The 26,032-nt window shown below is 54.3% G+C and overlaps 1 long non-coding RNA gene across 1 annotated transcript; it reads left to right on the forward strand.

The window, feature by feature from the left end:
• LOC130705942 (uncharacterized) lies at positions 1 to 26,032 on the forward strand. The gene is made up of 5 exons (XR_009006336.1): positions 1 to 730; positions 1,160 to 1,478; positions 10,816 to 10,995; positions 11,289 to 11,438; positions 25,951 to 26,032. It is a non-coding gene; the product is annotated as an uncharacterized LOC130705942 (long non-coding RNA).

The raw sequence follows: 26,032 nt of genomic DNA on the forward strand, positions 1-26,032 counted from the left end.
CAGACCACCCCTGCCCCGGGTCCTGGACTCAACGTCCTGGTTCTGGAAACTCCTGTGGGCAGGGCCTGGGCTGTGCACAGAGGGGACCCCAGCTGCTGACAGCTGAGTGGACAGTACCTGAAAGCAGAGGCCTTGTGGCAGTTCGGGCCCCAGGGACAGACCAGGGTGGGAGACGGCGGTCCAGGTGGGCCCAGCTGGGGACGACCGGGTGCTGGGAGACCTAGAGGGTCCCTGTACTCCTGGAGACTCCTCTTTGGCGGCCCAGCCTCACCTCCTGTCTCCCTGCCTTCACGGGACCCCATACAAACCAGAGGTGCAGATGGGAGCCCTCAGACGTGTTTACAGGCTGACATATTCTTTCAGGGGTCAGGTGCCCAGGGGTCTGGCCCCAGGCCAGGGTCGGGGGGGGCAGGGGGGCGGCCACTCTGGTTGGGCTCCAGCTCTCACCCCTGTGCGAGCTGAGGGTTCATCCCCCCACCATGACCCAGGCCCCCTGGACCCTGGTGGCATCCGAGCCCCTGACCTCTGACCTAAACAAGGGCTGCCTGCCGCGGCCCCATCCTCCTCCGACCTCCTTGGCACTAACTGGCTGAACTCTGACCCTGGGTTGGAGGGTACCCACTAAGTGAGTGGGAAGAGAGTTGAGAGCAGGGGGAAGGGCCCCATATTCCTGGAGCATCTGCTGGACATGAACCACGCCGTCCATCTTCCCACGTGACCACGAGGCCAGGTAAGATGAGTTCGTTTTTTTAATATATTTTTCTTAACCATATTTGCTTATTTATTTATTTATTTTTATTTTTGGCTGTGTTGGGTCTTCATTTCTGTGCGAGGGCTTTCTCTAGTTGCGGCGAGCGGGGGCCACTCTTCATCGCGGTGCGCGGGCCTCTCACTATCGCGGCCTCTCTTGTTGCGGAGCACAGGCTCCAGACGCGCAGCCTCAGTAGTTGTGGCTCACGGGCCCAGTTGCTCCGCGGCATGTGGGATCCTCCCATACCAGGGCTTGAACCTGTGTCCCCTGCATTGGCAGGCAGATTCTCAACCACTGCGCCACCAGGGAAGCCCGAGTTCGTTTTAATTTTGTGAAAACTGAAGCTGAGAGAGCGGAGCCTGGGTTTGGTCCAAATGCCAAAGGCTGTGCCCTTCCCACCATCCACAGCTGCTGCTCAGGGCAGGGACGGGAAACCCAGAGGCGCATGAGAAAGGAGGCCCCAGTGGTGGGTGACTCGCAGCGAAGCCGCCCGTGGTCCCAGGTCCCCAGCGCGCTGAACAGCCGCCCCCTCCAGGAGGTGAACCTGCGACTGTGCGGAACACCTTAAAGGTGGGGGCAGCTGGGCCTGACGGAAGGAGGGAGCCTGACGGATGGGGGCTGCTGCCAAACATGAGTGGAGCCAGAGACCCTGGACGGTGTGTCTGGCGCTCAAGGGGGCCCGGCCCCCTGCAGGATGGTGGTTTAGGGCACCAGTGGGAGCCACCAGGTGAGTTGAACCCTCTTCCCCATCATCATCCCCCCCCAACACACACACACACCTGGGCCAAGCAGAGAGTACAGGCATCTGGGGTTGGGGGGAGGGAGCATGGGAGCCAAGCTGAAGGGATGGGCAGGGGCCCCGAAGGCCGGGACACCCAGGGGGTTGGGGGGCCCCCAGCACAGAACAACAGAACATTGTCTAGGGGTGACTCTGCTCTCACACGTGCTGAGGGCAGGCTGTGCGGCTGGGGTGAACCTCAGGTACAAACAACAGGCATCAGACACCTGAACAAGTGAACTGATACCAAGGAAAGGGGTTAATGTGATGAGAACAAGAACTTAGAACAGGCATAACTGATATCCTTAGACAGAGGTGATAGGACACCGGACCCTCAGAAAGGCCAACTAGAGTATTTGGAAAATTAAAATCTGGTCACTTGAAAAAAAAAAAATGGGCTTAGTGGATGCAGCTGAAGAGCACATAGACAAGCCAGAAGGTGAACCTGAGGTCGCAGCACAAAAGGGCAAAAGGATGGAAGGCGCAAAATAAAAGTTAGCGGATATGGAGAACACAGTTCATTTCTAGTCCAAAGGAGACAAAAATGCAGGAGGAAACTTCCCAGAGCTGAGAATCAAAATATCCAGAACTCTGACGCAAAGAGGCCACCAGGGCCACCACTGGGCTGGAACAGGGGGTTGAAGTTTGACTACGTTCTAAATATTTACAGACAAAAACCAGACAGCTTGCAAGAGAATGTAACAAATACTAGAAGCAAGAAGAAAATGTAGTAATTGTCTTCAAATTCTGAGGGGAAATAATTTCGTGCTCAGAATTCTATACCCAGCCAAATGTAAGAATAAAAACCCTTCCTGAAGACATGTGAGGCCTCAGATGGTCTGGCATTGAAAACAATTCCTTTTTGAAAATATTACCAATTGATGTGCTCTAGTAAGAAGAAAAAGCAACCCAGGAAATGGAATACAAGAAACAATTGATATGGGGACTTACCTGGTGGTGCAGGGTTTAAGAATCCGCCTGCCAATGCAGGGGACACGGGTTCGAACCCTGGTTGGGAAGATCCCACATGCCGTGGAGCAACTAAGCCCGTGTGCCACAACTACTGAAGCCCACGTGCTCTAGGGCCCGTGTGCCGCAACTACTGAGCCTGTACTCTAGAGCCCATGAGCCACAACTGCTGAGCCCGTGTGCAGCAACTACTGAAGCCTGCACGCCTAGAGTCCATGCCCTGCAACAAGAGAAGCCACCGCAATGAGAAGCCCGTGCTCCGCAGCGAAGAGTAGCCCCCACTCTCTGCAACTAGAGAAAGCCCGCGCGCAGCAACGAAGACCCAACACAGCCAAAAATAAATTTTAAAAATTTTAAAAAAGAAACAGTGATGAGCCAGGAACGGACAAAACTTGCTAAATCTAAGGAAGTGTGGACTGCTTAAGAATTAGTAACAATCTGGAACTAAACTCATGGATGTTAGCAACAAATGAGGTTGGGGTCTGTGGAGCAGAGGGCAGTGTGCTGAAGCTCTCACTGGACGTAGATTCAGAATAAGTCTAGCACTGGTAGAATAAAATTCACTATGTGTGTGACATGTCAAGGGAAATCTCCATAAAATAGAAATAGAATATGTAACTTGCAAACTATTAGAAGGAAAAGCTGAAATGGAAAAAATGAAATCAATCCAGTAATTACTAGGACAGAGTGAAAAACAAAGCATAGGAAATAGAAAACAAAAGTGACACCAGGAATAAGATCAAACATTTCTGTAGTTGCAATAAATGTGAATGTGTTAAATTTGCCTATTCAGGAAAAAAATCTCCACAGATAAAAGCCAAAATCCCATCTTCAAGAGACATGAATAAGTGATAGCGACCCAGGACGGTTTCATAGCAGAAGGGAAAAGACATCCTAAAAGAAGTCCTAACAAAAGGAAATCGGGGGCTTCCCTGGTGGCGCAGTGGTTGGGAATCTGCCTGCTAATGCAGGGGACACGGGTTCGAGCCCTGGTCTGGGAAGATCCCACATGCCACGGAGCAGCTGGGCCCGTGAGCCACAATTGCTGAGCCTGCGCGTCTGGAGCCTGTGCCCCGCGACGGGAGGGGCCGCGATAGAGAAAGGCCCGCGCACCGCGATGAAGGGCGGTCCCCGCACCGCGATGAAGAGTGGCCCCCGCTTGCCGCAACTGGAGAAAGCCCTCGCACGAACTGAAGACCCAACACAGCCAAAAATAAATAAATAAATAAATAAATAAATAAATAAATAAATAAATAAATAAAAAAAAAAAAAAGGAAATCGGTGAGTGTGCGTGAGGATCAGAACAGAAATCAAAGGAAAAATATTTTAAAAGGGACAAAACTGGATTCATGCTGCTGAAAGAGGCAACCTGCCAGCAAAATAAAGGTTATGGAAAGTTGTGCCCCTAACAACATAGTTTCAATATGTTTAAAACAAAAACTGGTAGAACTATAAAGAGAAATGGTCCATTTCACAGAGAGGGAGGCTTTCATTCGTTTTCCTTAGCAACTGACAGATCAGAGAGGCAACATAAGGACTATATATATATACAAACAGTTCAAAAAGACATTGCATTATTTCCAAATACACACAGATGGACTGGTCATAAAATTGAAATATTGAAAAAGGAGAGAGAAAGCCAGTTATTCTGTAGACAATACAACCGTCTCCTTGGAAAAAGGAGAAAGAATCAGTGGCTGAGCTCAGCAGGGTTGTTGGATTGCAGTGTCAGGTGCGGGAACCACTGCTCCCGGCAGAGGGACCGGGAGGAGGTGACATTGGGAAGGCAGGGGAACCGGGCTGGGAGAGGGGACCCAGACGGCAGAGGGGGGCGTCTTCCCTCCGAGCAGGTGAGGGCTGGGGGTGGCGGTCTCGGTGTGGGGAGGGTGCAGCGCCGGTGAGTCTGGACTTGCCGACCTCCACTGGGTACCTCCCGAGCAGTTTACACGAGTCACTCTTAACGCCCACTGCGAGGATGGGAAGCCTGAGGTGCACACAGGTCCAGTGGGTCACAGCAGGGCCGGGGTTGGGACTTGGGCCCATCTGCTGCCAACACAGCTATGCATCGCTCAGCCACACGGAGCTCATGAATCACCGTAAGCGGTGCTCTCAGTGCTGCTCTGGGTCCCCTCTGGGGAGAGGGTCTAGCGGTTTTATTTGATCCTCTAAGAAGTTTATGATCTAGAAAACATGAAGAATCCCTGACTCATGTGTTGGGATACTTTCCAGAACTGGAAACAAGGGACTCCGAGAGCCAGGCATGGGGGTAAAGGGGCGCAGATTCCCCTGGGGCCCCGGAGCCTGGGTGAGAGGTCCTGGATTGACTGCCCTGGCCCTTCTGACGCTCCTGCGGGTCAGGACAGGACATTCAGGGCAAAGAGGCAGACTCTCCAGAGACTGTGTCTCTAGTCCAACCCTGTCGTTTCACAAATAAGGCCTCTGAGTCACCCGTGGTCCTTCAGCCAGTGAGTGGCTGTCCTGACCTCGGTGGTCCGGCCTCTCCTCCCGTGACGTGACTCCCAGGGCAGAAGGCGGGGCCCAGTGCCACCCAGGGGCCTTCAAGGCGACAAAGGGACCCCAAGACGGCAGCCTGGGGCCAGATGGTGTCACTTGGGTTGTTTTGTTTTTTTTTAATAGTGGTAAAATACAGGTAACATTTACCGTTTTAACCAAGTAAAAACGCACAATTCCATGGCATTAGGTACATCGGACCAGCACCACTCTCTAGTTCCAGAACCTTTCCATCATCCCAAATCCATTCTCCCCTCCCCCAGCCCCGGGAAACCACCCAGCTGCTTTCCGTCTCCGTGGATTTGCCTGTTCTGGACGTTGCACAGGAGCAGAACCAGGCCTTCGGAGCCTGTCTTGTTTCACCTGGGTTCAGCCACGCCGCAGCAGGTGTCAGGACTCCATCCCTTTTTATGACCAAATCACATTCCACCACAGGGATATGCCACACTTTACCCACCATCCTGGTGAGACACCCGGGCTGTTTCCGGCTTTAGGCTGCTGGGCGCAGAGCTGCTCTGAGCGCTGGGTACAAGTTTTCGGTGGAGCACCTGCTCTTGCTTCTTTTCAGTGTAAACCCAGGAGTGAGACTGTCGGGTAACGTGGTGACTCTAGGCCGATTTCCACGGCAGGGTAGGTCTCGCTGGCCCTTCCTCTTGGACCCGGGCGCTCCCCTGGGTCCCAGACCCACTGCCCACGTCCACATGACCCTGGCCTCCCAGGGCATCGTCTCTTTCCCAGGTCGGCTCCACCCGTGCCCCACCTCCCTCTGACACTGACACACCCTCTGCTCAGCGCCCCTGGGTCCCAGGTGATGGAAGAGTCCTGGCCTCAGGGTGGCCGAGGTCACGAGGGCAAGCGTGGTACACCTACGGTCTAACTACCGTGTGGTCTAACTACACGCTTCATCCTGTTCAATCCTCAGAGCAAGCCCGTGACGCAGATGCTAATACTGTGTCTCGTTAGGGCTGCCAGGCCTCCGGGGCCTCCACAGCCCAGGCTTCACTCAGGTTGGGGTGATCTCTGAGGGCAGAAGGCGGAAGGGGTCATCAGTGTGCCCAGGCCCGTTCTGGGTGCAGGATCGTGCTGGGGAGGCCAGGCCCCGTCCCTGCCTTCCTAAGCACGGGCCATACAAGCAAGGGAGAAGGTGGACATTCAAACTGGGACCAGAGGAGGTCGGTAGGGTCGGCGGGGAGAGATAACACGTGAAGACCCTGGGCAGGAGGGCTGAAAGAAGGCCCGGGTGGCTGCAAGTGTAGACAGGGTTAGGAGCCGATGGGGCAGGGACAGAGGTGGACACAGCCTCCACCTGCCCCAACCTCAGCTTGTTATGGTCCTCGGGCCACCAGCCTCTTGTGACAGTGACCCGCCCGCACCCTGCTCCCCTGGGTGACCGTACACGTCTCCCAGGTCAGCGGCTGCCTTGCTAGGCCTCACGTGCACTCAGCACAGGGCCTGGTCGGCGTCCGGTGAGCGTCTGCAGGGTGGATCAATAAATAGGTGTTCGGATCAACCAACCAACCAACTCCGCAGAGAGACAAAAACCAGGATTAGGTGAGGCCAAGGGCCCTGTGTTCCTGCTTTAATCCTGAACTCCTGGGAGGGGTAGGGCAGCCCCCCTGGGGCGGGGGGCTTCCAGATGGCAAGGGGTGTACTTTAAGGGGCCATACACTGACAAAGAGAAAATTGGTCTCCACGGTTCTCCTAGGAGGTGAAGCAACTTCTTGAAAACTTGGAGGGCTTCCTGGAAGAGGCAAGCGCACTCCCCCTGGAACCCAGAGACCCAGCCTATTGCCCTTCCAGCAGGGGCTCCCCTCCCCTGGCCCCAGGCCTGGGAAGGAGCCACAGGAAGTGGTAAAGCGCAGCGGGCCCAGCTCAGGGACACTGGTTAATTCATCAGGCTTCACTGCTTACCCAAGGTCTGCACCCTTCAGCTGAATATTCAGGCGGGCCCCCGGCTTAGCTCTGCCTGCGTCTGTGCAGCTCTATTTTTACAGCCGTGGGGATGGCTGACAAAAACATTTAAAAAGACACAAAAATTTAAAAATGTAAAAGCCGGATACCAGCTGTTTTGTTCAGAAAGCAGGATCACACCTGCATTCTGTCTCACTGAGCGGCATGCTATCCCCTGCCCCCCAGCCCCAGCCCGAGGGCCCAGGGGCTCAGGAGAGCCCGCTCAGGCCCCGCTTTACCCCTCGCCCCCTGTGGGTCCCTGCCAAGCCCCTTCCCCTCCTGTGCCTCGGTTTCCACCCTGTGAAAAAGAGACGTTTGGACGAGCTGATTCTCATTCGCCCTGGGTGATTCAAGAAGTTCCCCTGCAGTGGCGGAGGGGAGGCAGGCCCCAGACCCGCAGCCCTGGATCCCGGGCAGGAGGCTTCCTCTCTCTAAGCCTAGCTTCCTCATCTGCTCCCTCACCGTGGCCCAGACGGCCCCCAGCTCTCTCCGTGGGGCTGACGCCAGTCACTCCTTGGCTGACTGGCACTTGCCAGCATCCTGCCCAGGTCAGGGGACTTTCCCCCGAGTGAGCCAGAACCGTGCTTCCTGAGCCCCTGGCAGCCAGGCTCCCACGCCTGGACTTGGCTCGGCCAGGCACACGACCCGCGTGAGATGCTGCAGGAGCTGGTGGGCGTGGCCGCCAGGGTCCAGAGTTACCAGCGGTCACGTCCAGCCCCAGGCCCTGTTCCCTTGGGCTGTGATTGGAGAGAGCGCTGGCCTCCCTAAAGGGCCCAGGCTCGGCTCTATCCTTCAGTAAATCTCTCCTGTGCCTAAACTGTCTGGCTTGGAGCCCAGTGTTTGCAGCTGAGAACCTCCCTAACCCCGCCCCCATTTCAGTGAAGGGCAGCAGCCCGAGTCCAGCAGCGTCCTGGCCTCCCCTCTCCCTTTGTCCCGTCCAGGTCTCACCCATCATTCTACTTCCTAAACAGCTCTCCACCCCATGGCCAGGCTTCAAGCCAGGCCACCAGCCCCCTCACCTCTAGACCCTTCCCGAGTTGTCCACGCAGACCCCGAGTGAACTTCCTGAAATGTGACCGGGGTCAGACTGCTCCTGCTGAAACCCCAGGGCCTGTCCACCCAGCCTGTGGGCTTGGCGGGGAAGCCAGTGCCAGCCCTGCCCCTCCTTCCCCCTGCCTCGTGCAGGTGCGCTTTCTCCTATCTGGAGCGAGATTCCACCCTTTCTCCTCCCACCCCTACTTTGCCTTCAGCTCTCAGCTTCTGGGGAAGTCACTTTGGCCTTTCCTCTCAGGGGTCATCTCTCCCTGCCTTTAAAACCTCCTGTGCTTCTGGGCCTCTTGTCTTCCTCACTTGCAAGCTGTGTGACCTCGGGCAGGTTACCGGATCTCTCTGGGCCTTAGTGTCTTTGTTCATTTTCAAAATAAGGTTAACAATGTTTGCCCCTCCGGATTCAGCCTCCTCCACGTCCACTCTGCTGTGGTCCTGGACACAGACCCACCTGGCTGCTTTTCCAGGGCCTCTGTCTTCTGTGGGAGGTGCTGTCAGAGAGCAAGGGAGGGGGGAGGGAAGGGGGCGGCTTGGGGTCTCTTCCTGGCCCCCTCCTCGCCTCGGGCCATGAGTGTCACCGAAGGGCAGCCCTAGGGGTGGCAGCAGCTGCCACTGTGGCTGCCCTTTGGGGGCCTCTCCGTTTGCCCACGGCTCTGAGAGACATTGTAAATAGGGGCTTTGTCAGGAGGGCTCCTTGGAGCCCTCGGCAAACTCTGTTTCTACATCCTAGGATGCTGAAGGTGAAACGGTGATCATGCCCTTGGCTTGCCTTGTTTCTGCTCATGTTACTTCCCTCTGAGGTCACACTGTCTTCTTGTTTCTCAAGTGCTGATTTCCTTGTCTATTTCTGGCAACAGACTGATCTGAAATGCACAGGCTTTTCTCAGCTGCATCCCCAGCACACGGTCGGCAAGAGCACTTGATGAGTCATGATCCCCAGTTGCCTGTGTGCCGTACTGTCGTGGTGCCAGGAAGAGAGGCAGGGGTGCCCACAAGCCCCCCCTTGTGCAGTTGCTCAGGTTGTGCACTGCAAAACTCGCCTGGCCCACGGAACACAGGGAGCTGAAATCAGCCTGTGCTCTTTCCACCAAGCTGCACTTGGGAGAAAGAGGTGTCTTTCCTAAAGTGCTCACAGGGGCTGCATTTACCCCCAAACCTGGTTTTTACTCATTTACACAGAAGACTCCATCTTCCCGCCTGTGTTCTCCCTCCCAGCCCCCTGGGCACCTCCCTTTTCATTATGTCCCCTCTGCCTTCCAGGAAGCCAGCAGCTCCCCTGGGAAGTGCTGTGGCCTGAGAGAGGCCTGCAGGAACAGGTGGGGACAGGATCTCCAGGAAGGTCTCCGGCCCCCTGAGCTCAGAGCCGCTGATCTTCCAGATTAAGGCGGGGGCAAGTGGTCAGGCCAGGAGAAACCAGCCACGGATGGCTGCAGAGATAATGGCCCTGGGCGCAAAGTGGACTCAAAGGGGCCTGAGAGGCAATAAGCACAGAGCCCCCGCCCCCCACCCCCACTCCAGCCCATTAAACTCAGGACGGCAGCTTAAACCAAATCCCATCTTAATGAGCTCTATTTAGAGTCTGCTGAATATAAATTGTTCCATAAAGAGAAAAAAAAAAATCCCAAAAATCCAGGCAAGAGAGCAGCTCCTAGCGGGAGTGCAGGGCGGGCAGTCGATGCCCCCGGGGGCAGCCCCACCATTAGGAATTAGGAGTTGGTGAGTCAGTGTCCCAGCCCCCCACTGGGCAGAGAAGCAGTTGTCAGCAGGGTTGCACCCCGGTTCCTCACAGCTCTTCCCCACTCATCAGCACCAGCCGTTGCTGGCCGGGCTCACGTCCTGTTCCCTCCTCAGGATCCCCTTCTCTACTTGCACCCAGGGCCTTGATGCTGCTTTTGGCAGAACCTGAACTAAGACATATGGTCAAGGAGGTCCCACAAATACTCCAGGAAGAGGGATGTATAATTTAGATTAAGGTGCTGGGAAAACTGACTTTCTTTACTGGCAAATAGTTATTGAGTGTCAATTACTGGGAGTGAAACAATGAATAAGACAGTCTCTACCCTCAAGTCATGTACAGTCTAATGGAGTTTTGTCCAAAGCAGAAAACACCTCCCCGTCATCTTATTATCTGTGGCTGCACACGCAGACACACGCCTGCAGAGTAAACATACTCCTAAACCCTCTTATAGTGGGTACCAGAGACTGTGATGGGAAATAAGCCTGGGTTCAAATTCGGGCACCATAAAACCTTTAACTAGTAAGGAGACTGAATCAGAAACAAAAGTCTCCCAACGAAGAAGGATCCTGGACCAGATGGCTTCACTGGTGAATTCTATCAAACATTTAAAGTAGTAATACCAGTCCTTCTCAAACTCTTCCAAAATATTAAAGAGGAGGGAACACTTTCTAACTCATTCCATGAGACCCGCATTACCCTGATAGCACAACCAGGCAAAGACACACAAGAGAAGAAAACTACACACCAATATCCCCTATGAACATTGATGCAAAAATCCTCACAAACCGAACTCGGCAGCATATCGAAAGGATTATACATCATGACCATGTGGGATGTATTCCTGGAATGCAAGGACGGTTCCGCAGATGAAAATCAATGACGTAACACACCACGTTAATAGAATGGAGGGAGAATCACATGCTCGACTGCTGCAGGAAAAGCGTTGACAAAATTCAATTCCAATGGTCAGTGAGACCCAGGTGGAAACCTGCTAAGGATCTGTGGGAAAGGTTTTCCTTTGCTAATAGAGGTGCTGCCGCTTCCTTCTTCTTTATCTTTCTTCCTGGAAAGGGCACGTGGGGCCAGAGGCGGGGCAGGCATCTTTTACGCAAAAAGTCTGACCTTCGTGGATGATCAGCGTAGGAGGCTGAACCACGCTCCCTCTGCCCCGAAGACGTCCGTGTCCTAATCCCCGGAACCTGGGAATATGTTATCGTACATGGAAAAGGGGACTTTGCAGGTGTGATCAAGGTGAGGATCTTGGGATGGGGTGAGTAGCCCGGATGATCCAGGTGGGCCCAATGTCATCACAAAGGCCCTTATAAGAGGGAGGCGGGAGAGTCAGAGTGGCAGGGGGTGTGAGGTCAGAGGGCTCTGAGGATGGAGGAGGGGCGGTGAGTCAGGAATGCCTGCGCCTCCAGAAGCTGGAAAAGGCAGGAAACAGATCCTCCCTGGGGGCCTCCAGAAGGAAAACAGACCTGCCCTCGCGTTGGGCTCTGGCCTTCAGAATTGAGTGGAGACATTTTTGTCTGAAATCTCTTCAGCCACCTGTTGGCCGGGCCCTGTGCGTGTCTGCTCTGCCTCGGTCTCAGTTGCCTTTGGCGTCATGTCTCCTTGGTCTCTTCCGACCTGGAAAAGCTCCTCAGTCTCCTCTTCTGTTTCGTGAATTTGACTTTTCGAAGAGCACTCGTCAGGTGAGTTTTTTTTTTAATTAATTAATTAATTAATTTTTATTTTGGCTGCGTTGGGTCTTTGTTGCTGCACGCGGGCTTTCTCTGGTTGCGGCGAGCGGGGGCTACTCTTCGTTGTGGTGCGCAGACTTCTCATTGCGGTGGCTTCTCTTGTTGTGGAGCACGGGCTCTAGGCACGCGGGATTCAGTAGTTGTGGCTCACGGGCTTCAGTAGTTGTGGCGCATGGGCTTAGTTGCTCCGCGGCATGTGGGATCTTCACGGACCAGGGCTCGAACCCGTGTCCCCTGCACTGGCAGGCAGATTCCTAACCACTGCGCCACCAGGGAAGTCCCTCGTCAGGTGTTTTGTAGAATGTTGCTCGATTTGGGTTCGTCTGCTGCTTTCTCAGGATCGGATTGAGGCTGTGCGTTATTGGAAAAATGGCATAGAAGTGGTGACGTGTTGTCCTCAGTGTCTCTTATCAGGAGGGACGTGACACCGCGTCCCATTGCTGGGGGCACTGACTTTGACCACTAGTGATCCTGGTGTCCGCCAGGTCTCCACTGTAAAATTATTGTTTTTTCCTCTGTAATTAATAAATATTTGGGGGGGAAATAGTTTGCTACCGTGCAAATCTTGTTTCTTCTTAAACGTTCTCCCACTAATTTTAGCGTCCATGGTGGACCTTGCCTGCAGCAGTGATTTCCGCCGTTCTCCTGTGACCTGCCATGTCCCTCATGCCTGCCACGTTTATTGAGTAGAGAGCTCTCTGGAAGGAAAACTGTCCCTTCTTCCTCATTTACTTGTGCAATTATTAGTTTATATCAGTATGGACGCATGGATGTTGATTTTATTTGATGAGTTAAAATACAACATTACTCCTCTTTACCTTGATTTGTTGCTCAAATCTCAGAGCCAGTGTGGCTGAGGGCTGTGTGTAGGTGTCTGTTTGCATGAAGGTCAACCAATCAAGCCCCTGTCCGTCCATTCATTCGTTCATTCGACAAGCATCACTGCGCGGGCACCGCTGGAGACCGACCAGCGAGGAAAACGGGAGAAGTTGCCTCCTGTTCTCATGAGGAGTGGGGGGCGGGTGCTGTTTATTCCAGGCAGCTGCTGAGGGTCTAGATTTTTTTTTTTTAATCAAAACCAAAGTAGGCCAGTGTGTCTCCCCAACAAAAGGTTTCTGTGGGGGGCAGTGGTTCAGGCTAAATCAGGGCAGCCTGGTACCCGCGTTTATTTAAAGCAAGATGACTCTTCACCTGTTTGCATGACCCAGTAACACGTTTCTATCTTCGTCCCTTTCAACAGAAGCAGTTCTGTTAGAATCCTGGCCTTCAGAGTCACCTAGCTCAGCGACTTTAAGGCTGGGGTCCCAGGGCTCCCCTGGGTGCTGGGGGCACCTCAAGGGGTGGGGGTCTGAGAGCCAGCGACTTCTCAGCCTCTCTTCTTCAGCAGAGCGACTCCCCTCTCACCCGTTTTATGAACCGGGCTTCCAGCCAATGTTTTATCGGAAGAACGGGTTCTGGTGCTAAAAACCAGAGTTGGATGCCCCCCACCCCTGTCTTCCTTTGTGAGGAAAGGAAGCAACGTGGTTAAGAGTCCAGACTTGGGTGGATTTCAGCCCTGCAACTTGTGACTTCAGGGACCTCTGGATCTCAGTTTCCTCATCTGTAAAGTGGCTGACAGCTGCAATTCCCACCTTAGTGGGGCTTTTGTGAGGACTAGATAGCAGATTCTGTGATAGGCAAGAGCGTACACCTGTTTTAAATTTCTAAATTAAAAAAATGACAAACGTGACCCATCTTCTTCAAAACACTCAAATAGAATACTACAAAAGAACCCAAAACTACCTAGAAAATTCCCAGCTGCACTCCCAAGAGGAACTACAGTTAACACAGCTTACTGTACATTCTTCCAGACTGTGTTCTATGCACTTGCAAATTTATAATAGTCATGTTTAGAAATGCTTTGTACCAACATGGAACTTCACTGTACATCCTGCCTTGCACTTTGCTTTTTTCACTTAGTCACCCACCGGGGGCGAGTTTCCTCGCCAGGACCTGGAGCCGGACCATGTCCCTCCCAGTGGCTGTCAGGTACCCACCACAGGAAAGCACATCATTGTTAGCCAGCCCCCAGCTGAAGGACATTAGGTGCTTTGCAAGTTGTTGCTCACAAACAATGCTGAGTGTTCCTATTTACGCACATTTCTTTGGCTTCTTGTGCTTCAGGAGAAGCTCATAGAGCTCATTCGTTTCTTTGATTATTCGTGACGCTGTGCACGTGTCCCCGGGTTTCCTGACCATTTGTAGCTGTTTCTACTGCCTGGTTGCATCTTTTGTTCTAAATGAGGAAACTGAGGCTCAGAGAGTCTGGCGACTCGTCCACGTTTATAAAACCCATCTCTCTCCACCACGCTTAGTGCCGTCCGTCGTGTTTGCAGCTCAGCCTCTGTTCGCTTCTCTTTTGATAAAATCACACCTGTCTTAGGTCAGACTCCCACAGACACAGATGCTGAGTCAAAGATTCAAGGCCCTCGGGAGAAACCTGCCGGGGAGTGAAAGCAGGGGGGAGACCAGGGTGAGGTTTTAGGGGGAGCCCTGCAGCAACAGGGGATCACGCCTCCCCGTCTGTCCTGCCCGAGGCCAGGGAGCCCGGCGTCACTCCTCCCTCCCCAGTGGGTCACAGCCAGGGGCTGCCCTGGGAAGGGGCTCAGAGTGCGCGGCCCCGGGCGGGTCTGGGAGGGGCGCACCCATTTCAGCCCAGCTCAGTTCGCTGGGGCCTCAGGAGGGAGCCCTGCAGGGCTTAAGCCGTAAGCACGTTCTACCCCAACGCTCACCCCCAAATGACTGATTTATGGTTGGGCCCACAATACAATTTCTGCCAGTGGGAGTCGCCCGGGCTCTGTCTGGGGAGAGAAGAACAGGATCTGGGTGCGGCCCCTCCTTCCGCTAGTGAACATGCTGCAGCTGGAGGGGCGGCACTGCTGGGTCCCGGGGAGTGTGAACAGCCCACCCGGCGGGACGACGCCAAGCTGTGCCCACGACTCACGCCCCCGACGGCGGCTGAGCAGCTCTGTCGCGCTGAATCTTCGAGGAACCACGGTGTCGTCGGGTCTCTTGCTTGGGCCCAGGTGGTGGGTCTAAAAAGGTGCTCCCTGTGGTCTCCGCTTCTCCCTGATGAATGTGCTTCTTCACCCGTCGTGTTCCCAAGAAGTTGTTCCCCCTGGTTTCTCTCCCACTGTCCTTTCTTTTTTTTTTAATTTAATTTAATTTTGGTTTTGGCCGCACTGCACGTGCAGCACGCGGGATCTTAGTTCCCCAGCCAGGGATGGAACCTGTGCCCCCTGCAGTGGAAGTGCGGAGTCTTAACCACTGGACCGCCAGGGCGGTCCCTCCACTGCCCTTTCTTAGGTAGGCACCAGCACTGGTTCTGGTTTAAGCTCCTCCTTCCGTCTGGAATGCCCTGGAAACCTTCCTCCCACCTTCCAGACCTGCCACAATGGCCCCTCCTCCAAGAAGCCTTCCTTCATTCCTCGTGAGGGACAACCTCTCCTCCTCAGTCACCCTTCGCACTCGCTGGTACACTCGGGGCATTCGCGGTCCCAGCCGTGTTGCCCACCATTGGCACTCCAAGGTCCCGGGCGACCAGGCCCAAGCCGTCTTTTCTCTCCTTCCCACCCCGCCTTGCCGACCAGGTGGCTTCTCACAGAGCAGGCCCAAAATGGGTTGTTTTCCTCTCTCCCACTTAGGGTTTTTGCGGCCCTGCCGGTGACAAAGGGCAACACCTGGGTTAGGCCATCAGGAGGAATCAGCTGCCTAAGTGCGGCCCAGAGCTTCCGAGGCCTCCAAAAGGACAGAGCAGCCGACTGTCTACATTTCCCAGGCTTGCCGTAAGGACGGATGGACAAGCACACCCAGGGGTCTGTCCCAGGAGCATCCCCATGGGAGGACTATCTCACTTCCTCTCCAAGCCCCGCTCGTCACCTCCGAGCACCGGCTCCGACTCAGCTGGCGTTTATCTGCCTGTGAAAAGCCGGGAATTATGAGGAGGCGGCGAGGGCTATGCCTCAGACACTTAAGCTGGTTCTACCACCGGACACAGCTGTTCCGGCCATGCATGCGGGCGCGTGGGCCAGAGGTTCAGAGGGAACGCGCCGCAGAGACTTTCACGTTCCCTGTGAACCGGCAAAGCAAGGCGGGGTGATGGACACAGCTCCTGGGAGGCCCAGCGCCCGGGAACTCGGGGTGCTGTCTGCGGGGAGCACGTCCGTCCTCAGCCTGTCTCCTGGCGCTGTGGACTCTCACGCAGTAACGGAAGGCGGGCATAAGTCCCCTCCCCCCCCGTGCTTGCTATGTAAGAAAAGGGGCCTCCAGGGAGCTCACAGTTTGGACAGAGAAAACTGTATATGTGTAGGAAAATAAAGGCATGTGAAAACTAGCCACCTTCTCTACTCTAACTGCTTAAAAGGGCTGGGCTTAGCTGAGAGCTTCACATAAAGATGAACAGTCGACCACCAAAGTGATTCCAAAAGGAGTTCCTTTATGAACGTGGATCTGTACCTGCTTTCCTCTGAGCCCCACAGGACTGCCTCTTGGCCTTTTAGGGGAGAAGAGAACGAATCCCGAGAAGGGGTGGTCTTATAGTTTCAGTGTACAGTTCTCTCACCTCCTTGGTTAAATTTATTCCTAGGTATTTTATTCTTTTGATGCAATTGCTGACGAGATTGTTTTCTTCATTTCTCTTTCTCTTAGTTCGTTATTGGTGTACAGAAATGCAGCAGATTTTTGTATATAGATTTTGAATCCTGCAACTTTACCGAATTCATTGATGAGTTCTACTAGTTTTTTGGTGGCATCTTTAGGATTTTCTATATATTATATCTTGTCATCTGCAAAGAGTGACAGTTTTTTTTTTTTTTTTAAGGATTTTATTTATTTATTTATTTATTTATTTATTTATTTTTGGCTGTGTTGGGTCTTCGGTTCGTGCGAGGGCTTTCTCCAGTTGCGGCAAGCGGGGGCCACTCTTCATCGCGGTGCGGGGACCGCTCTTCATCGCGGTGCGCGGGCCTTTCTCTATCGCGGCCCCTCCCGTTGCGGGGCACAGGCTCCAGACGCGCAGGCTCAGCAATTGTGGCTCACGGGCCCAGCTGCTCCGTGGCATGTGGGATCTTCCCAGACCAGGGCTCGAACCCGTGTCCCCTGCATTAGCAGGCAGATTCTCAACCACTGCGCCACCAGGGAAGCCCAGAGTGACAGTTTTACTTCTTCCTTTCTGATTTGGATGATTTTTATTTCATTTTCTTGCCTAATTGCTCTAGGTAGAACTTCCAACACTATGTTGAATAAAAGTGGAGAGAGTGGACATCCTTGTCTTGTTCCTGATCTTAGAGGAAAAGCTTTCAGCTTTTCACCATTGAATATGATGTTAGCTGTGGGCTTGTCATATACGGCCTGTACTATGTTGAGGTACATTCCCTCTGTATCCACTTTGTTGAAAGTTTTTATCATAAGTGTATGTTTAAGGGAAGGATATTCTCACACAGGCTACAACATGGATGAACCTTAAGGACATTATGCTCAGTGAAATGCGGAAGGACAAATACTGTCTGATTCCACTTAAGTGAGGTCCCTGGAGTCGTCAGATTCATAGAAACAGAAAGTAGAAGGGTGTGGGGGCGGGAGGGCAGGGGAGGGGGTGGGGCATTAGTGTTTAATGGGGACAGTTTCAGTTTGGGAAGATGAAAGTGTTCTGCTGATGATGGTAGTGATTGTTGCATTACAACGTGAATGCATTTAATTCCACTGAACTGTTCACTCAAAAATGGTTCAGATGGTAAGTTTTATGTTATGTAAGTTTTACCACAATTAAAAATTAAATCAAGTTTTTGAAGTTAGCCAGGTATTTCTAAATGCCACATTGTTTTGGTGCTGCTTTATGTGGAGTGTTTGATACGACACAAAAACACAATTAGAAAAGAAGATTAATCTTGCTGACGTTTAATAGGGCTCAAGGCAGAAGCCTGGGTCTTTCAGTCTTGTCCAAAGTGCCTTGGTCCTCCTGCTGGCATGATGCCCTAACTGCAAGCAAGGCACTAGGATTCCTTCTAATGCCCAGGCAGCCCTGATGGGAATTTGGTGGGAATGGACAAGTATCTCACGGCACGTGTCTGACGCAGGGCTGCTGGCTTGTTGGCTGGCATTGCCGACTGGGTCTGAGAGGTGAGGGATTCTTTGCTCTCAGCGCAATCCCCCGCGAAAAGGGACTAGCCCGGCTTGCTCTGCTTGTGGAAGGACCAGGAGAATCTACTCCCCACAGATTTTTGGTAGCTGTATATTCTCTTTGGCTTCTGCCTAGAGGAGCAAAATAAACAGAAACTTGGGGAAAACAAACAAAAAAACAGGGCGGGGCAAGTGCTGACCCGGTCACTTGGCAGGAGGCTGTTTGGAGCCAAAACCCTTGTCCTGCACTTTCCTCCCTGGCCCTGAAATCACAAACAACCCTTTGGCCGGGGTTCTAACGAGCTTCTGATGAGCACAGCCCATGCTTCTGACACAGAAAACACAATTAGACGCGCACAGGTGCCCGTGAAATGCCCAGCTAGGTGGCAGGCACTCGGCTCCCTGAGGACTCCACCCTGGGCTTTCTCAGGAAGAAGCCCGGGCGCCTGGGCCCGTGAGGGTGGTGGAAGCTGATAGCAGGGAGAGAACATCATGTTTTGGTTTTGAGCCCGGGGCCAGGGCCAGACCAACAGGGCAGCGAGAGAGAAAACAGCGTGTGCGTGGATGCTTCAGGACCAAAGAACCGGGTGAAACGTGACGGTGGTGGGACCCAGGGGCCACTTGGGGAAAGTGACCCACTTTGGGGCCTCGGTCTTGTCACCTGGAACATGAGGAGGATGATAGAAACCGCCTCTCCCGGCCTGGCGACGGAATGAGATTCTGCCGGTAAAGCATTTGGCCCGGCGCCCAGGATGTAGTTAGGACTCACTCAACACTGGCTGTTATTAAAGGAACAAGCTTCACGCGTTTTGGTTCATTTAAGAAGCCATTTTTAGATGTTGACTTGTAATGCCCATGCAGAAGCTGGCCGTGAAAACAGGAAACACAGCCTCTGAGGGCAGCTGGGACTTGAGATCCGTCCCGGGTGGGACCAGCTTGATGTGAAGCGTTGGGTTGCAAACCAGGAGGCAAACTGTGGTCTGTTCGCTCCTTCTCATTTTTGTCGGCTTCTTTCCTTGGGTGGCGGAGGAGGGGTTCTTTGGGGGCTGCAGAGGGTACGGTGGGGATCCTTGGTCCCTGAGAGGCTGTAATAAAGACGTGAAATCTGCTGCATTTGCTTGTTTTTGCTGCAAAACCCACTATCCTCTAGTTGTGATGATGGAATGCCACCTCACGTGAACATACGCAAAAGTGAACAAGCAAGCCCGACGGAAGGAACAGAGATGCGTCTCACCAGCTTCAGTCACAGCTGGATCCAGGTGCTCGAGTCTCCTCTCCTTTTCCTCTTCATTCTCTGGTAGCTTCGAGCTACCCTGTAAGCCTCGCTCATGATCGCGGATTCCACGTACCGGACTTCACGGAGGGATTCCCACAGCCTTGCTCGGTCACCTGCCCTCTCCTTGGACCAATAACTCTGGGCAGGGAAATGGGCTCCACAGCTGGCCAGACCTGGGTCCCACGCTCACCACAGCAGCCAGAGGATGGCGTGGCCGGCAAGCCCACAGGCCCCACGTGGGATAGATGCAATTGCAGCAGGCACACGGTCTGCACCCTCGAGACTTGGCAGGGGAGAGTGTGTGTGCACTGCAGGCATGCGGGTCAGCAGCCTTTGTCCCGCCCTTCCCCCACTGTGCTCAGCAGGGCTGCTCTGGCGCTCTCCGAAGGGTCTGCCTGCTTCCTGGCAATCCAAGGTGGAAAAGTTCCTCACTGTTCTTGAATCAAGCCACGTGAGTGAGGACTAAGTGCCCCCGAGACAGCACACAGAACCCTCCAGCCTGCCCGTTGGAACCAATAAGACATGGTAGAGGGCTTCCCTGGTGGCGCAGTGGTTGAGAATCTGCCTGCTAATGCAGGGGACACGGGTTCGAGCCCTGGTCTGGGAAGATCCCACATGCCACGGAGCAGCTGGGCCCGTGAGCCACAGCTGCTGAGCCTGCGCGTCTGGAGCCTGTGCCCCGCAACGGGAGGGGCCGCGATAGTGAAAGGCCCGCGCACCGCGATGAAGAGCGGTCCCCGCACCGCGATGAAGAGTGGCCCCCACTTGCCGCAACTAGAGAAAGCCCTCGCACGAACCGAAGACCCAGCACAGCCAAAAATAAATAAATAAATAAATAAATAAATAAAATTTAAAAAATAAATAAATAAAAAAAAGACATGGTAGAAACGACCCCAAGGCCGGACCCCAAAGACGTCATGGCTTCTGCCTTGCTCTCCTTGGGTCGTTCTCTGGGGAGGCAGCTGGGTGGTGGGACACGCAGGCCCTGCCCACAGCCACGTGAGGAGCACCGTGGAGGCCCCCCCGACCCCACCGCCAGCCGAGCCCCAGAGGAGGCAGCCCCAGCCGACACCCTGGTGGCAACCTCACGAGACCAAGCAGAACCACCAACTAAGCCTCCTGACTTGCTGACTCACAGACACTGTGGGAGATGATAAAGGTCCATTGTTCTTTCAAGGCACGAAGTCTGGGGGTGTTTGTTACACAGCTGTAGGTACCTGATGCAGGCAGGTATGGCCTCCGACTTCCAGGGACAGAGTGACTTGGAAAGTTTCCTCGGATCATTTTCAAAGTACTTCTCAGTGACTCTCTTAGTGATTGTTACAAAAGTGAACATTCACAAGTGGAATCACGCTGAGAACACAGGGTGCTCCTACTGTCTCCACACTGAGTTTGCTGATTTAAAAACCATGTTCAGGGACTTCCCTGGTGGCGCAGTGGTTGGGAATCCGCCTGCCAATGCAGGGGACACAGGTTCAAGCCCTGGTCCGGGAAGACCCCACATGCTGCGGAGCCACTAAGCCCGTGCACCACAACTACTGAGCCTGCACTCTAGAGCCCGTGAGCCACACCTAGTGAGCCCGCGTGCCACAACTACTGAAGCCAGCGTGCCTAGAGCCCGTGCTCCCCAACAAGAGAAGCCACCGCAGTGAGAAGCCCACACACCACAATGAAGAGTAGCCCCCGCTCGCCGCAACTAGAGAAAGCCCGCACGCAGCAACAACGAAGACCCAACGCAGCCAAAAAAAAAAAACAAAACAAAACCAAAAACCATGTTCACCGTTGGCTTTGCCTCCCAAGCAAGATGGGAAAGGAGGCGAGGTTTGGACAGAAAGGATGCCTTCGTGTTATCAAGGGCAAGTTTGGCAACCATGGCGACCGCAGAACGGTTGTGAAATCTGCGGGGATGAGGAGATCCTGAACGCAACCGAGTCCTCCCAGCGGCCCTTCCGGCTGAAGCATCGCCACTCCTAGCAGCGAGCTGGGCCTCGAGGAAGGCCCGCTGTTGGCAGGAAGTAGATCCCAAGCAGGCTGCCCGACGATGGCTCAGACCCCCCCACCTCCTGCCTGGTCCCCCCCACCTGGCTCTCCAAGCCTTGTGGTCACCTGCCCAAGCTGCTTTTCCAAATGAGTCCCCCTCACCCTCCCAAATACCTGCCACCAGCGAGGAGCCCAGGGCCTGCCAAGAGCCATGTGCAGGCGCGTTCCTGGTCCTGTGTGTCCTTTTCTTCCCCCTGTGGTCCAGACGTTCCTGTCCACCATGAGTGCTGCCGGGAAACTCTCCAAAGTGCTCTACCTCCCTTCTCTCCCATTGCTGAACCCCAATCTTTGAAAGAGATGCCATACTATTTAGTAGTTGCTCAGTGTACCAGCCAGGACCCTGCAAGACAGAAACTACAGCTCACACAGGCTCTCATGGCCGCTGGCTCAGGGCTCCAGCCGTGTCCTCCAGAATCTGGTCACGAGCAGGGCAGCCCCCAGGGCCCGGTGGGTGGGGAAATGCACTTTCCCAGAGAAAACAGAGCTTCAGGGAGACTCATTTGAAAACAGTAACTGTCCACTTGCATCCCCACACCCTCATCCCGTGTCTGCTCGCACACCTTATCTGATGGGGAGCTCATCACTTCCAGAAGTAATTCCTTCTGCGGACTTGGTCTCCTCTCCGTGACTGGCACCCACTGGGCCAGTCCTGCCTAATATCGGGATCACTAATCACCAATCACCATCCCCTCTCCCCCCTGCTTCCCTCTGCCTGTAAGTCACCGAAGGATGAGCCGGACACACAGGGCCATTGTCCGGGGAGCTGCCGAGCCCTGAGTCAGGCACTGCTGCCTTTGGGGAAAATCCTGCCATCTCGTTTCTCCCGCCTGAAATAGCCACTTCCTTGTTGGGGGAAGCAGGGTGCTGAGGAGCAGGAAAGGGCCTGGGTAAGCCATCCAAAGATGCCTGGTTTGCACACATTCCTGGGAGGTCACTGTTGACATCAGCCAAACACCAGGCACTTCCGGGGCCGACTGTAAACACAGTGGTGAGGAAGGTCAGCGCAGGGGCTGCGAACCACGCGTAAGCGTCTCCTCCGTGGAGTGTGACTTTCTCCTAAAGGAATTTGTAGTTGTTTGCAGATAATATTGACGCCCAGCCCTTCCCTTTCACGTCAGTTTGAGGGAATAGATGGCCTGACACAGTGGGAGTCAAGTTCAAGGGCGTGCAAGCCTCCTTTAATTAAGCTTCCCTCTCACGGCTGCACGAGCGACCTCGAAGCTCAAGGACACGCAGCGCACAGTTCTGAGGTGCCTCGGGGCCTGGCCAGTCTGGGAGGGATGCACCTGCTGCCGTCTGGGGTGTTGCCCTTTGCTGAACAAGGGGCTGGCGGCAGCATCACCCAGCTGCGTTCAGCTCACCCTTCTCCCGGCTCCTCCTCGGCCCCAGGCAGGTGGACGGGCACAGGAGCCTCCTTCCTGGGTTCCCTCCACCGCTGTCCCCTGTGCCGCCCGCCGGCAAGGACAACGTGCATTGGCCACACGGCCGAGGGTGCTCCGCTTACCCAGCTGCAGAATGACTAGGTTTTCTGGGAGGCCCTTCAAATATCCAGTCACCTCTTCCCCCAGCGGACTTGCTGTCCCTGTGCTAGACACCTTGCTGCACCCCAGGCTGGTGGGAGGGAGGGGCACCTTGTGTGCCCTCACCTGGGCTGCCCCGCGGGTGGGCGAGGGGGCAGCAGGCGGATCCGGGGGCTGGTCTCAGTACCAGACTGCGAGCTCGTCAGAGGGCAGAAGAGAGAGGGGGTGGGGGTGGTGGGAAGAGTGCAGACTTCTCCTGACGGGTCATGGGCTCTATTGGAATTCCTAACCACGGCGGGAGAGCCCCTTGGCCTCCAGGATCCCGAGGTGCCTCTGGGGAGGAACAGGCCGGGGCTCAGTTCTGGCCTTGCTCCTGAGCCTGGGGCTGGGGGCTGCTGGACCGGTTTCTCAGGTGTCAGAGGCTGCCTGCACCACCATCCTGGGTGGAGACTAGGCGAGGCAGGGACCTGGTATTTCTCACACTCACCGGAGGCTTGCTTCTCTGCATGAGCATCACCTGGGAGCTGTTAGAAACGCAGACAGTCAGCCCCACTCCAGACCTACTGGTTGGAATCTGCATTTTAAATGACTTTAGATGACCCCCTGCCCCCCATCCTTGCATTTTAACCTTGGAGAAGCAGAAGTAGGGTTTGAGAATCAGGGCCCCAGCTCAGCGGAGGCCAACTCTGAAGGGCCCTTCAGAAGCTGATGTTTTTACCCAAATCTGGAATCCAGAGCTAGGTCAAAGCATACTTTTGGATTCAGAATGCTGAACCAGTCCGGGCTCAACGTAGAAATGCACTTTGAACAGAGGTGTCAGTGGGTCCACCGAGATATGTCCCATCCCAGAGCCTGTGAAGGTGACTTTATTTGGAAACAGGGTCTTTGCAGATGAAATGAAGGATCTCGAGATGAGATCACCATGGACTACCTGAGTAATCAGGTAATAATCCAATGACAGTGCCCTGATAAGAGACAGAAGAGGCGACAAACACACAGGCCGAGAGATACGGCCACAGCTACCAGGAGCTTTCAGAGGCAGCGCCGCCCTGCGACACCTTGATTCCAGACAGGGAGCAAATCTGCGTCCTTGGAAGCCCCCGCTTTGTGGCCATTTATTATGGCAGACACAGGAAGCTATGGCCACGTGGGTGCCTTCCCAGACCGGGGAGGAAAGAACGGCCAAAAAGTGACGCAAGAAGGAGCAATAACCTTGCCAGTCCCCAGTTCCAGCAATCTCAGCTTTGTTCCCAGAATTAGCTACGTTCCTCCTCATTTCCTCATTTCTTTTTAATGCTCCGTGAAGCCCAAGTACCGTCCAGACGGCAGGCACTGGTCCTGCGTGGCCGGCGGGTCACCGGACTGTCTGAACGGGCGGGGCAGGTCCTCCTGTGTGCAAACACACCATCTCGTCCGTCCCTGACTCCACCTTGTTCGGAAATTATTTAAAGCAGTTATGATACAGCGAACTGAGTCATATTTTAACTGCTTAAGTACCCCTTAAAAGCAGACGTTCTTTAACAAGCCCTTTGGCTGAGTCTGCTTAGCCTCGAGCACTGTACTTTGGTTCATTTAAAGCAGGGTGTACCAGCCCTGGGTCTGGACGGACAGAAACTCTGAAGGCTCTGTGGCTATTAGATCATTTCATCATTTCCCTTTAAAAAGTTTTCATAATTCATATATAAAGATTCAGGGCAGTACTTTTCAAGCCCGACTCAACTTGGAAGCATTTGGGGAGCTTGAAAATAACAATGGCAGTGTCTGGGCCTCTCCCCCGATCAGTTCATCAGAATCTCTGGGGGCATCTGGCAACCACCTGCCTTGTGGAGTACAGTCACCTCCTGGGGGCTCCACGGAAGCCCCCTTTGTCAATATCCTCTGAGGAAATGCCTTTTCTGCTTCAATTAGCAGAGCTAATTAATTTTATGTTGCCTACAACAAGCACCTGGGTCGTCGCAGGGTCTAGAGACTATGATCACCCCCATTTTACAGAGCAGGAGCCTGAGGCTCAGAGAGGTTCGACCCCTCGCCCAAGGTCACACAGCTAAGGAGCTTCAGAGCCTGCCCTCTTAGCCACTAGATCGGGGACACGCATTGTCCCCACGCCCTCTCGGTGCAGCCTTTAGCAGTGAACACCCGCTCATGACGCTGGAGCGGCTGGCAGGGAGGGGTCAGCTGGCGCCCGGGCCCCTCTCACACGAGAGGCAGTCTCTGCCATGGCCAGTGGAGAAGGGGGGGCCCAGCCTCAGCCCCACTCGTGTGCACGGGCCCCTTTCCGAGCGCAGGTGCACGTGTCCGAAGCACACGCCTGTCCTGCTCACCATCCAGGAGCCCCGGGCCAGGGCTGGTCCCCCACCGGCCATTGCAGACGGTAGGACGACACATGTGGCAGAAGGGGGGCCTGGGAGGTGGTGCTCGCTGCCTGAGCTGCCCTGCGACTAATGGGAGTGGAGGCCACTTCCCCGTAGGTGGAGTGGGCAGAGGCCGCCTTGTGCCCAGAGGCCCCCCTGGGGCTGGGCCCTGGGCCCTCCACTGCAGCCCTCTGCACACAGCATCTGAATCCGGTTCACTCCTCCAGAAATCGGGGGTCAGGGCCCCAGGGGCCCAGGAGAGGCACAGACGTGAAAGGTCACGGGATGCTGCACCTGGGGGTGCAGTCTGGACCTCCCTCGTGTCCTTCCGGGGGGGCTGCACAGCGTGGGGCAGGGGCGCTTACGCAGGGCTGCAGTTACAAGGTGTAGTGTCTGCCCAGCGGCAGCGGCAACATCTGAGGATTTGTACAAACGCACATTTCTGAGTTTCTACTGAATCAGAAGCTCTGCAGGTGGGGCTCGGCGCTCTGGGCTTTAATAACCTCCAGGTAATTCTGACGCACACTCAACTTTGAAAGCCACTGGCATATGCAGCCCTACGAAGTAGGTATTACAATGTGTCCCATTTTTTAGCCGAGGAAAAGAAGGTTTGAGCCAGTTGCTCAAAGTCCCACAGTTAGTAAGAGGGACTAAATTAGTTAAGATTAAGTTCAGCCGTGAATAACAGAAATAAAACCCCAAAGAACCATAGACTAAACAAAATGGTTTATTTTTCCTTCACGATCCAAGATAGCTGCTGGAGCACCAACCATTATGTCCACATTCCAGGACACAAAAAGGAGGAAAGGGAGGAGGGTCATGCCCTGTGCCTTTAAAGATGCCTCCAAAAATTTTATATATGACTTCAGCTTACATCCCATTGGCCACCTCTCAGTTAATTGCTTCACCAGCAGAAAGAGAGGCCGGCGGAAATGAAGTCTCTGTTCTGAGTTACCATGCACACAGGTAAAGCCTGAGGTTCTACTGGTATGGAAGAACATAGATCCTGGGGACTAATAGGCAGTCTCTGCCCCGGAGGGTGCGGCTGGAAATCAAAGCAGATACTTTCACCATCTGACCCTATGTTTTGTTTACACCTTGCCTTTCTCCTCCCCTTTCAGAAACTGCACAAAGACCAAGCCTTCCCGAACATCTTCCTGCTGCCTGCTGTGTCCCTTGCACCCAGAACAATGCGTGGCAAGT

The sequence above is a fragment of the Balaenoptera acutorostrata genome, chromosome 20, assembly GCF_949987535.1.
Source record: "Balaenoptera acutorostrata chromosome 20, mBalAcu1.1, whole genome shotgun sequence".
Classification (NCBI taxonomy): domain Eukaryota; kingdom Metazoa; phylum Chordata; class Mammalia; order Artiodactyla; family Balaenopteridae; genus Balaenoptera; species Balaenoptera acutorostrata.